Below are 12652 nucleotides of genomic sequence, written 5' to 3' on the forward strand. Positions count from 1 at the left end.
CTGCCCAAAAAAGCTTAACCTCGGGCCAGCCCTGGAATCAGAAGAATGGACCAAATGACTTCTCATGAACTCAGGCTTAAGATTCTAGAAGATTCTCTGACACTTCACTCAGAGACCTGCCCTCTGGGAACCATTGTCATCATAATCCAGTCAAGAGAAGGCCGGGCTAAGCAAGTATGTGCTTCAGGAATCCTGAGAGAGGTCTTCAGACCCCTCTGCCGGGACCCACCCCTGGAGAGGCAGCCGCTGAGTCTGGAGGGATTGTTTATCTCCTTGGTTTGCCAATAAGATTCAACTTTACATGTAAAGTCCTTTATAGATATCACCTTAGTTGTCAAGTAACACCTCAGCAAGAAATTCCACTAGCCTCTGCACACTTGGGATGAGAGGTGCACCTTGTTCATCCAGGGTCTGCAACACCCAGCACAGTGCCTGGCACGCATGCTCAATATACACTTAATCAGCACGAGGATGAATACATTAAATGATTAGTGCAATTAGGCATGGAGGAGGGAGTCAAGTCGGAAGTCGGAGGGAGCATAAGAGAAGGGAAAATGGGATTAATAGAGGAGGTGGTCTGGTGAGCCCCTATTTCACAGTTTTACCAAGAGCTAAGAGTAACCTACCAAGAACTATCAGGAAAAATAACGCCTCATTGATAGCCCCTTGACCAGCTCAGCTCCCGCACAGGCACTGCATCCAGTGCTACCCCGAGGAAGTTACTCTGGGAGGCACACAGGCATCCGGCACTCAGAGCTCAGAGCCATGCCACAGTCCCGGGCTGAAGGTCCCATTACAGTTCCACCTCTCTTTCTCTAAATCCTAGCTTAACACCCCTTCTCCAATCTACCTCCTGGAACAATGTATTGGGGGGGGGGGGCAGCTGCCTGGAGACCGGTGCTGTCATTCTGTCAATCAGTACACTGGTTGATGAGGTCACCCACCCCAAGACCACCAGGGTTCTGGCTCTGTGTAAGGTCACTCGATTTACAGGCTTTATTTCACCCATGTATAAGGTTGCACACATGTATAAGGTTTCCTCTGAGTGTCATATGTAGAGCTACATTTTGAAATTAATAAACAGGTCAGACATTGAGTCAGTAGCCAGAAGTAGGACAGGAAGTGGGAAAAAGTCTCCCACTTCCCTCCAGGTGTTTGGGGGCTTGGGACGGCCCCTTCCTATTTCCATGACGTCATGGTTGCCGAGAGGGGCAAATAGGGCATCCTTTGAAGCTCTCCCGCAAAAGCCACATCCTCTGGAAAGAAGAGTTAAAAATACTGAGTTAGAGATACCATCGCCCTAGGCCACGTGCCGAGACCAGGTCGGCTGTGCCGTTACACCGCCAACCGCAGGTGCGACAGGAAGGCCTCCAAGCAGGGAGGGGCTGAGAGGCCCCTCTGCTGACTGGCAGCCCCGCCCATCAGCAGGCGGAGAAGGGCTGCGCACCCCTTTGCCAGAGGCCTCCCCTGCCCCACCTCTGCAGCCCCCTTCTGAACCAAGCCCTACGGTCAAACTTTGATCCCATCTAATTAAACCCTTGCTTAGTACAGGACAGACCCTCAAAGCTTGTGTCCAACTCACGTTCCCCAAGCAGGTGTAGGGGCCACATCTACCCCACAAACACAGTAAAGACTGGTTCTGCAAAGAAGCCCAAGGGAGGCTGGAGTGATGGGTGATGGCCCTGACTGATACTTGCTTCTCAGGGACCAGAATACCAGAATTCAGGACACCAGGAGGCAAGAGGCCTAAAAACTGAGACCAGAACCTGAGACCCGCAGAACGCGGGACTTCCAGCACTGTGGTAGTGTCCTCAGATATCCACCTGGGGGCAGCAGCGCTCCACCAAAGAGGCCTCTTTTTCCCATAGTCTGTTGATTTGGGGGATAACCCCTCCCCCCGGCCCCCGCTCACAGCTTAGGAAAACCTCTTTTCCCAGGAAAAGAAATGGGCAGGTGATTTTTGTTCTGCGAGCCTCTGTCCTTTGCTAGTCACTGCACTTTACTCCAGGCCCATGTGATCCTATCATATCCCATGGCGGAGGGTCTGTCTGGGTCAGACCTCACAGGCAGCAGGGGGCACTACCTGCCTATGATCATCAGGCTTGCTCATACAGTGCCAGAAAGGGAGTCCTGAGACGAGCTGGGGAGCCCTGCTGCTTGGGGGAGCAAAGTCAGAATCAAGGCTGGGGTCCAGATCTACCACTTTCCCTGGCCGATGCCCCGGGCAGGTCACTAACCACCCCCAGCCTTAATCTCTCAGTGGGGTCAAGGTTCTCCATGGGGTAGTAAGAACATGGTTTTCTTTCACGGTGCATATCTGCCACATGCCAGACATCATGCTAGGCTTTGGGTGGGAATGCAGTTTCTGTGCAAAGTGTATGGCTCCATACAGATGAAGTTCAAGAACAGGCAAAAGTAATCACCAGTATAGGCTGCCCCTGAATGGATCCTTTGTGTGGTGAAATGTTCTGTATCTTGATTTGGGTAATGGTTACAAGGGAATAAATATACACGTGTCAAAATGTATCAAACTGTACACCTAAGATTTGTACATTTTAATGTATGTAAATTATATCTCAATAAAATACTGTTCCTTTTAAATACACAGAGTTTCTGTCCTTAAGGAGCTAACATTCCAGTGAGGACCTGAGCATGAGATGTATTAACGACTGTGATTGCACGACGGGGTTTTTATTATATTTTGAGGATGAGTTCTGGGCAGGAATCCAGAGAACCAGCTATTACCTGTGAGCTTCACTGCCCCCCTCTAGTCTTCTCTCCTAGGGCTTTTAACTTATCTAAGTCCAAATTTTTTATTAATCATATGACTTCCAAAAAGTAGCCCACTTCAGTGTTGTTGAAGAAATTATTAGAAATAATGGGTGTGAAAATGCTTAGTAAACTGAAATGCAAATTATAAAGGAATGCCCAGAACTATGAACTGTGATCCTACGTGCAGATCAGCTGGAGGGGGTCAGGCTGGGCCACCACAATGAAATAAAGGTGGGGCTGCCCCTTAAATAAGCCAGGGCCCAGGTGAGTTTAGGGGTCCACAGCCCACCACTATGTCACTGTTTTCCACTGAGGATGGCCACTCTTCCTTCACTATGGCCCCAGAAATTTCTTGTTACACCATCATGTGCATTCGGTGTGCCCTCCACAGTCCAGCTTCCAGGAGAGCTTGATGAAGGATAGTTTCAGAACCAGGAGGCCATGGCAAGCCTGTGCCCAACTTCCTGACAAAAGCCAGCACTCCTGGCCCCAACCACTCCGGGCCTCCCTGGGTCCTCCCTGCATCATCCCTGAGCACTCTGGTTTCTTATCCCCCTTCTCACCTTCTGGAGGCCTCTCTGCTTTCAGAAGGGCCCCCTTGACCTCTGGCAAGACACAAAGTCTGAAAGCATGAAGCCAGATCTTACAGCACCCTCCAGTGGGCGGCTTCTCTGGGTAGCCACCTTCTCTCAGGCCAATACCCTAAATCAGGGGTAGTCAACCTTTTTATACCTACCACCCACTTTTGTATCTCTGTTAGTAGTAGAATTTCCTAACCGCCCACCGGTTCCACAGTAATGGTGATTTATAAAGTAGGGAAGTAACTTTACTTTATAAAATTTATAAAGCAGAGTTACAGCAAGTTAAAGCATATAATAACAATTACTTATCAAGTACTTTATGTCGGATTTTTGCTAAGTTTAGCAGAATAAATCTTTATAAAACAACTTACTATAGTTAAATCTATCTTTTTATTTATACTTTGGTTGCTTCGCTACCATCCACCATGAAAGCTGGAACGCCCACTAGTGGGCGGTAGGACCAGGTTGACTACCACTGGACTAAATGGGTGGGGGTGGGAGGTCAGCACCTTTGGGAAGAGGGGAGCCCAGTCTCCCTGTTTGCTTGGAAGTTGTGGCCATGCTCCCACTTCAGAATGGGAAACAATCCCTTCCATTTTCAAAGCCTTTCCAAAACCTCACTGAGAAGCAGAGGAGAGTGCCTGTCTACCCTTTTCCTGAATCACTCCCATAAAAGTCAGCAGAGAAGAAAAAAAGAAAATATTAGGGGAAGAGCATATAAATGTAAGACAAGGTTGGCAGGACTTAGGAGGGTTTAAGTAGATGAAAGAATGTGGTTTAGAATGGTATCTACTTCATGCTTCCAGCCTTGATGGGAAGAAACTGGGTTAACCTTAAAAAGGATTTTTTCCATTGGAGACTTTGAGACACTATTTTTAGCAATCTCTGTAGGGTGTACTTGCTTCTCTTTGTTGTCCCAAGTTATTCCAGTAATTTACCGAGAGACATGGATAGGTTAGCATCCTTGTGTAGAATCTTTCGGAATATCCTGCATCTATATAACACCAAAGCAAACATCTCTTGATCTTTCTGGTAAACCTAAGCAGTAGACAGAGTATTATCTCCCCCTTTCACAAATGAGAAAACACGTGAAGTGACTTGCTTAGGATCACAGTGAACGAGGCTTGCATTAGCACTGGACTCAAATCCCCTGGCTTTCCATCAACCACTGTTGGCACCAGGTCCCTCTTGGTTCCAGATGGAACCATCATAGGTGAAGGAACATGAACAAACTGGGGTCTCAGGATACCCCCAAGACTGTGTCTTATATTCCCCCTTCCCTTTTCTGTGACTCTGCACCTACTTGATCCCCCTTTAGGATCAGATTAGAAGGGCAAACCAGAGGCCTGAATGTTGAGAGCACTCCCTCGGTAAAAGTTGTTGATGTTATTAGTCCTCTAAGTCAATGCTTTCTGCACATGCAAACCCCACTACTCAATCACCTGGCAAGGTGAGGCAGTTAAGTAATATCTAGACACACTCCCACTGGCTGGTCCCATGGGTCTTTCTCAGCTGTCTGATCTCAGCCTAAATGTCACCTGCTCGGAAAGTCTTTGCTGACCACAGTGTCTAAGCAGCTCTCTCCCCATTGAAGATCACATCATACTATTTATTTCCTTCACTCCACTTACAACAGCATGATTCTATCTCTTCTAATTTGGCTCTCATCCCAACTAGAATGTAAGGCTCAGAAAAGGGAGGCACCCTATCTGTTCTGATCACCTCTGTGTCTAGTACTTGGCACAAAATAGGCATCAAATTTTTAACAAAATGATGGTATAGTAGAAAGAATGAGCTTTTTCACTAGACATCTTTTACTAATATGCTGCACCTAGATTGGGGTAAAATATTGATAATTAACTGTTAAAGTTTAGTGTTGGTTATCTGGGAGCTTATTTCACTCATGTCTTGACGTGTGTGTGTGTGTGTGTGAGAGAGAGAGAGAGAGAGAGAGAGAGAGAGAGAGAGAACATGTGTAAGGCCATGGCCACCACTGTGGCAATGCAGGTTCTCATTGGGTTCGGGCAGATGGTAAAGGAACTGTGGAGCCAGAAAATGGTGGACCATTCCGTTTATTAAAGTCTCGAAATGGCTGATGAGCAAATAGGCAGGAAAAACTGCTTCCCTTTCCCTCAGGTTCCACACCCCAAATCATTCTCCAGACTCACCCTCAGGGCTCGTAGGCCCCCACAAGCAAAACAGCCCTCTCCAGCAAAAGAGGCTGTGGAAAAAAACCCTCGCCAGCAAACAATAGCAAGCAATGGCCCCTCCCAAGCAGGAAAGCAATCCACAATTTGCAATCGGCCGCCCTGATGCCTAGTACCCAGCCTTCCATAGACCGTACACACAGGGCACTGCCCCAATACATGCGAGCAAACCTAAAAAACACTTGTTTACCCAACAACATGTCATTAATAAAACATGAAAAACAAAACTGTTCATCCCAGGGATTTAATAAGGCAGAGCAGACCTGAATAGCAGACCCTAATAGGGGCTCCTAGGTAGGTGTTTCTCCCCCAGCAAAGAGGAAGGCCTGCCATTGGCCACCACAGTCCTTTAGCTGAAAGCCAGTAAAACTGTATGTGCCACTGAGGGAGAAGAGTAATATGTCTGGAGCGGTTCTCAGCATTTCTGATGACTGCTGTGAGAGTACTGACACATTTGCAGAGTAGTTACGTTAACAAGGTACTTCCACTTACATTTTGGGGGGACAACTGTGTGAAGTATTATTATTCCCATGCTTATTATTTTATCTCACTCAAAGCCTAATCCAAATGCTTTGGAATCAGAGGGAAATATGATTTAAACCAGTGGTAGTCAACCTGGTCCCTACCGCCCACTAGTGGGCGTTCCAGCTTTCATGGTTGGCAGTAGCGGAGCAACCAAAGTATAAATAAAAAGATAGATTTAACTATAGTAAGTTGTTTTATAAAGATTTATTCTGCCAAACTTAGTGAAAATCCGACATAAAGTACTTGGTAAGTAATTATTATTATATGCTTTAACTCAGTGGTCCCCAACCCCCGGCCTGCAAACCAGTACCGGTCCGTGGGCCATTTGGTACCGGTCCGCAGAGAAAGAATAAGTAACTTACATTATTTCTGTTTTATTTATATTTAAGTCTGAACAATGTTTTATTTTTAAAAAAATGACCAGATTCCCTCTGTTACATGCATCTAAGACTCACTCTTGACGCTTGTCTCGGTCACGTGATACATTTATCCATCCCACCCTAAAGGCCAGTCCATGAAAATATTTTCTGACATTAAACCGGTCTGTGGCCCAAAAAAGTTGGGGACGCCTGCTTTAACTTGCTGTACCTCTGCTTTATAAATTTTATAAACTACAGTTACTTCTCTTCTTTATAAATCACCACTACTATGGAAGCGGTGGGCGGTTAGAAAATTTTACTACTAACAGAGATACAAAAGTGGGCGGTAGGTATATAAAGGTTGACTACCCCTGATTTAAACACTAACACTTGCAAACTGAACTTCCATTTCCTCTCTGAAAAGGGAGAATGCCATCACCCTACCTCATGGGATTATAGGGAACCATAAATAACAGGAGCCTGCATAATACCATGTCAGACATACATATGGTAGACGGTCAATGTTAGCACATTCACCCTGTACAGCAAGGGCTGTCTTATCTTTTATATTCCCGTGCACTATATAGCATAGCAGGTCCATGATTAATTATTTGTAAGATTTTAGAGACAAAACAAAAGCTCCACAAAAGGTCAACAGACAAAATAAGTGATAGAACAGGTCCTTGAATCAATCAAAAACTTTCTGCAACAACAGGCGGACTCTCTGGCGGCTTAACATTACATTCGCCTCTTTTCATTCCATTAACATAAGTTGTGCATGAGCTTAGACCCACCTGTTAATTCAGTGCAAGCAAATAAAACATTCTTTTGTTAGTTCTACCTAAGCTTCCTCCTCCTTTATTCTCACTCCCTCATCTAGGATCCCTGTGCAGGGAAGTATTATTTTCCCCACAGGAGAAATCTTCTTTTGTATTTGTTAAAGTTTTTTAAATGAAATGTAAAGGTATATAGTACTGGACACCCAGAGCTGCAAGCCACCACGATGAGAGGACAGCAGGGTCACACTGAGTTTGTACAAAAGTTCCCAGCCTCGAGTAAGCAGCCAGCCAGGGCTGGCTTGCTGAGCCTCCAAAACCAGGAAACAGGTCTCTGTGAGCTCCCCAAGTATTTCCCAACCATCACACAAAAGTGTTTTTGAAACACAGAATGAAAAGATGTGATCAAAGAGGGCAAAGGTGCAGGCTGCTAAGAAGAAAACACCAGAGATGGTTTCCATGTGCTAGGAGACAGGAAATGTGTGGGCAGGAGGTGCTCAGGGCTGGGCTTCCCACCGCTGCAAAGAACGACAGGGGACAGACTATGCACGGTGCCTGTGGCAAATGGCTTCCGGACCCACAAAAGAGCACAGAAAATAAAAATAAACCCACCCATAAAAGTGTTGAGCTAGAAGCAACAGAAAATGCTAGGATAGACCACACTCTCTATCCCATTGCACACAAAATCTATTTGCTCAACATGCTGCGCTGAGCACCCATGTGTCAGGCCCACTGAGCGGCATCACTACAATACAGCCAGTGGGTATTTAAAAAGGCCCAGAGATGAGAAGAGGTCTCTAAGGAACAGATTACCTATCCTGGTTCACTGCCTCTCATCTACCATACTTTAGCTACTTCAGCTAAAAGAAAACATCTTAGAATCAGAAACTCAATAAGGGGAGAGGGCCTGGGGACTTAATGCGTTTTTTAAGCTTGAAGGAATAGTTCCACAGCTACTTCTTCTGTAAATAGAGTTGAGAACCACTGAGCAAGTCAACAGAAGCCTAAGAAAACAGGTCACTTGTATTGAGCTTTTAACTAAACAAACTCAAGACTCCAAAAGCAGTGTGGAAACTTAGCCCTAATGCAAATGGTGAAAAGATAAACACCAAAGACTAATGCTTCCTGTTGATTGATGGTAACTGGCTTGGGTAAATCACCTACCTCAGAGACAAGAGCTCACCTAATAAATGGGAATTTAGCATCTGCCCCATGTATCTACTTTCTTACTCAAAATACATGTTTATCAACCTAGACAAAAAATAATCTAGAAGCCTCCTAATAAAGCTATATCATATCTATATATAAAAGTTTAAAGCAAATTAAATTGGTCAACCATAATTTTAGTGAACTAGTAGCCCTGGGAATGGCAAACCATGGCCCATTGACCAATAGCCTGTTTTTGTAGTTTTTTGAAATATAACCATGCCCAAATATTTAAGAAAAAAATTGCTGACTCCTGATCTTGAGCTGTTCTCAAACTTAGTTGTATATCAAAGTTACATGGAGAGCTAATACATACAGAAGCCCAAGCTTTAGATCAGGGGTCCCCAAACTGCGGCCCCCTGAGGCCATTTATCCGGCCCCCGCCGCACTTCTGGAAGGGGCACCTCTTTCATTGGTGGTCAGTGAGAGGAGCATAGTTCCCATTGAAATACTGGTCAGTTCGTTGATTTAAATTTACTTGTTCTTTATTTTAAATATTGTATTTGTTCCTGTTTTGTTTTTTTAGTGGTTTTTTTTTTTTTTTTTGTATTTTTCTTAAGCTGGAAACGAGGAGAGACAGTCAGACAGACTCCCGCATGCGCCCGACCGGGATCCACCCCGCACGCCGCTCTGCCCACCAGGGGGCGATGCTCTGCCCCTCCAGGGCATCGCTCTGTTGTGACCAGAGCCATTCTAGCGCCTGGGGCAGAGGCCAAGGAGCCATCCCCAGTGCCCAGGCCATCTTTGCTCCAATGGAGCCTTGGCTGCAGGAGGGGAAGAGAGAGAGAGGAAGGAGGGGTGGGGGTGGAGAAGCAAATGGGCGCTTCTCCTATGTGCCCTGGCCGGGAATCAAACCCGGGTCCCCCGCATGCCAGGCCGACACTCTACCGCTGAGCCAACCGGCCAGGGCCCGTTTTTTTACTTTAAAATAAGGTATGTGCAGTGTTCATAGGGATTTGGTCATAGTTTTTTTTTTATAGTCTGGCCCTTCAACGGTCTGAGGGACGGTGAACTGGCCCCCTGTGTAAAAAGTTTGGGGACCCCTGCTTTAGGTCAATTTCCTAGGTAACTGTGAGATACAACAAAATTTGAGAACCACTACCCTAGATCAGTGCTCCTCAAACTTTAAAATGCATATGAATTGCCTGGGGACCATGTTAAAATAAAGATTCTGCTTCCCTAGCGTCTGGACTGAAGCTTGAGTCTCCTTTTCTAGTAAGTTCCTAGGTGATGTCAATATTGCGGGTCAATGAACTATGTTTTGAGTAGCAAGAATCCAGATTAATGCTTCTCCAACTGGGCTGCACAGGAGACTCACCTGGGTAGCTGTGCAGAGTACAGCACCAGGTGTTAGGCTGCTGGGGTCACACTGGGCCCTGGTTCAGCAACCTTCGTACTTGAGTTCCGGCTAGGAAATAATTTGGAGCAAGACTCAAACTCTAAGAGAAAGTTCATTTAAAAAGTAACAGAGGTAGCCTGATGTAAGGCCAGTGGCCATCGCTGTGGCCATGCAGATGCAAGTTCCCATTGGATTTGGACAGATGGTAAAAGAACTGTGGAGGCAGAAAATGGTGGGCCATTTTGTTTATTCAAGTCTCAATGTTGGACAAGCAAGCAGGCAGGAAAAACCACTTACCTCTCTCTCAGCACCCACCAACCTCAGCAGGGCTCCCAAGCCCCTCAGCACTCTGGATTAACCGGACCCATTTTCCGGATTTACCGGACTCAGAGGACCCCACCAGCCTCAGCACTCCCAGCCAAACAGGCTGGGCCAAAATCTCAGGGCTCCCAAGCCCCTCGGCACTCCAGACTCACAACCAGACGCTCCCCACACTCTCTAATAAAACAAGCCCGGGGGAAATACCCCTTCTCTGGCAAACAATAGCAACCAATCCCCCTCCCAAGCAGGGAGGCAATCACCAACTTGCAATCTGCCACCTGAGGGCAAGCACCCTCAGCCTTCCACAGACTGCACCCACGGCACAGCCCAGTGCCAATGCTCCAATTAGGCAAAATACAAGCGAGCAAACCTAACATGTACTGCTCACAAAAATTAGGGGATATTTTAAAATGAATATGAAGCAATTAACTATCCCCTAATTTTTGTGAGCCGTATATGTGAAACACATTGGTTTGCCCAACACCTGACCTGTGGTGGCGCAGTGGATAAAGTGTCGACCTAGAGCGCTGAGGTCTCCAGTTCAAAACCTGGGCTTGCCTGGTCAAGGTACATATGGGAGTTGATGCTTCCTGCTCCTCCTCCCCCACCTTCTCTGTCTCTCTCTCTCTCTCTCTCACACACACACCCACACACACACACACACACACACACACACTTTGCTCTCTAAAAGTGAATAAATAAAATCTAAAAAAAAAGAGAGAGGCAAAAGAACCAAGTGGTAGAATTGAGCTCAGGAAACAAGTTAGAGGCTGTTGTACCTTAGGAGAGAGAAGGGTAAAGGTAACATGCCTGGATGGGGGGTGCAGGGAGGTTCTGGTGTGGTCCCCCCCTCCGAGGGAGAGAATACAGGGTCCTCCTTTCTGAATGCTTTTAAGGGCAGGGATTTTAGGGGAGGTTCCAGGGGAGGATTTCAATAAACTTCATCAGCTCTCCAGATGTGTCCTTTCAGGGTCATGATCTCCACTGACTGGTGAGAGCCAGGGCAGGGCGCCATTAGTCAACAGCAGCTCTTCCTGAGGTCAGCCCATGGTGTTGCTTGTCCGGTTTTGCTGTATTTCTGGGCCCAGAGCTGAAATTCAACTTAGGCCTAGATGTTATCTCTAGTTTGACCAAAACTCTGTCTTTGTGGTCCATAGACCCGAGGCTGTGTTCCTAAGATTCTTTGATGTGGGTCAGAACCTCATTGTCCTGGGGGCTCAATGCTTAAGAGCTCTTCTCCAATAACCTTGTTTGTTCCTCCCTGTAATGCCTGCGGTGGAGGTGGAGGCCAGGCCCGTTCGCAGAGAATTCGGGCAGAGGTAGTGGAGCTGTAAAGCTTTGGGCCATTCCTGTTTATTGGAGCATCGCAGAGATGGGCAACTGAATAAGCAAAGTAAAACCACTTTTCCTGGAGGAGGACAAGGGATCAGGAAAAGCCCTCACAGTGGCGGCTGAGGGAACCCACCTTGTGGTGGCAGGACAGCAGTCTGGGAGAATCACCACCGAGACAAAGCACCCATAGCCTTTCAGAGACACACACATGGCTTTGTGCCCCGTGCTCACACACCAGTCATGGAAAGTGTTTGCAGCCCAGAAACCAACGAGCAAGCCTAACACAGCTGTCTTCCCCACAGCCCTTTTACGAGGTTCTAACCACCTGTATGACTAGCAACATGCCATGGGAGAAAAGGTCAGTGAGAGTCTAACCCGCATGACCAGCAATATGCTAGAGGAGAGGTCACCCTGGGAAGGAGGTCCTTGTTCTCCCAGTTTGCCTGTTGCTAGGCACCCGGGGCTTTCCACCCCATTAACCCTCTGTACCTGGCTTATCACCCCTGCTCTGCTCCTAACTGCCTACCACACCACCACCAAAGGTTTTCATTTACTTGGTCGGGGACAGGACCTGGCATTGAGATTTCATCTGTAAGCTCGCCAAGAGATTCTAACGTACAGCCAAGTTGGAGAATCCCTGCAGCACAACTCATCACCTCACCAGTCAGCTCAATTTAAATAGTGGAATCCTCGACATCGCTTACTTATTTCCTCTATATAGCAACCAAGATGGAAATACGGCTGCTAGCATGCTACATAAATATGCCTAGGCTTCGGCCAGTAGACCTATTATTGCTCTACCCAAGCTGTGTCCTCAACTCTGATCATAAGCAAGTTACGAATCTGAACTTCAATTTCTCCATCTAATGTGGAATGGAACCCTTCAGATAATTACAAGAACAAGATGAGAGAATACTTGAGAAGGTGGTTTGGAGAGTACTATAACCCATAAATAAACCTACACAAAACCCCCACTCTTTGCACTCTGCTTACATTGCCAACGAGCTATTGTAAGAGCAGTAACCATTGCCATGGCCATGCAGGTTCACATTGGATTCAGGCAGACAGTAAAAGAACTGTGGAGCCAGAAAATGGTGGGCCATTCCATTTACTAGTCTCCTAATGGCGGATGAGCAAACAGGCAGGGAAGACCGCTTCCCTCTCCAGAGGTGGATTAAGGCCAGCTGAGGCCCTTAAAAAACAGAATATTGGGCCCCTTAAAAAAAGAGACAGA

This window comes from Saccopteryx bilineata, chromosome 4, assembly GCF_036850765.1.
Source record: "Saccopteryx bilineata isolate mSacBil1 chromosome 4, mSacBil1_pri_phased_curated, whole genome shotgun sequence".
Taxonomy (NCBI): domain Eukaryota; kingdom Metazoa; phylum Chordata; class Mammalia; order Chiroptera; family Emballonuridae; genus Saccopteryx; species Saccopteryx bilineata.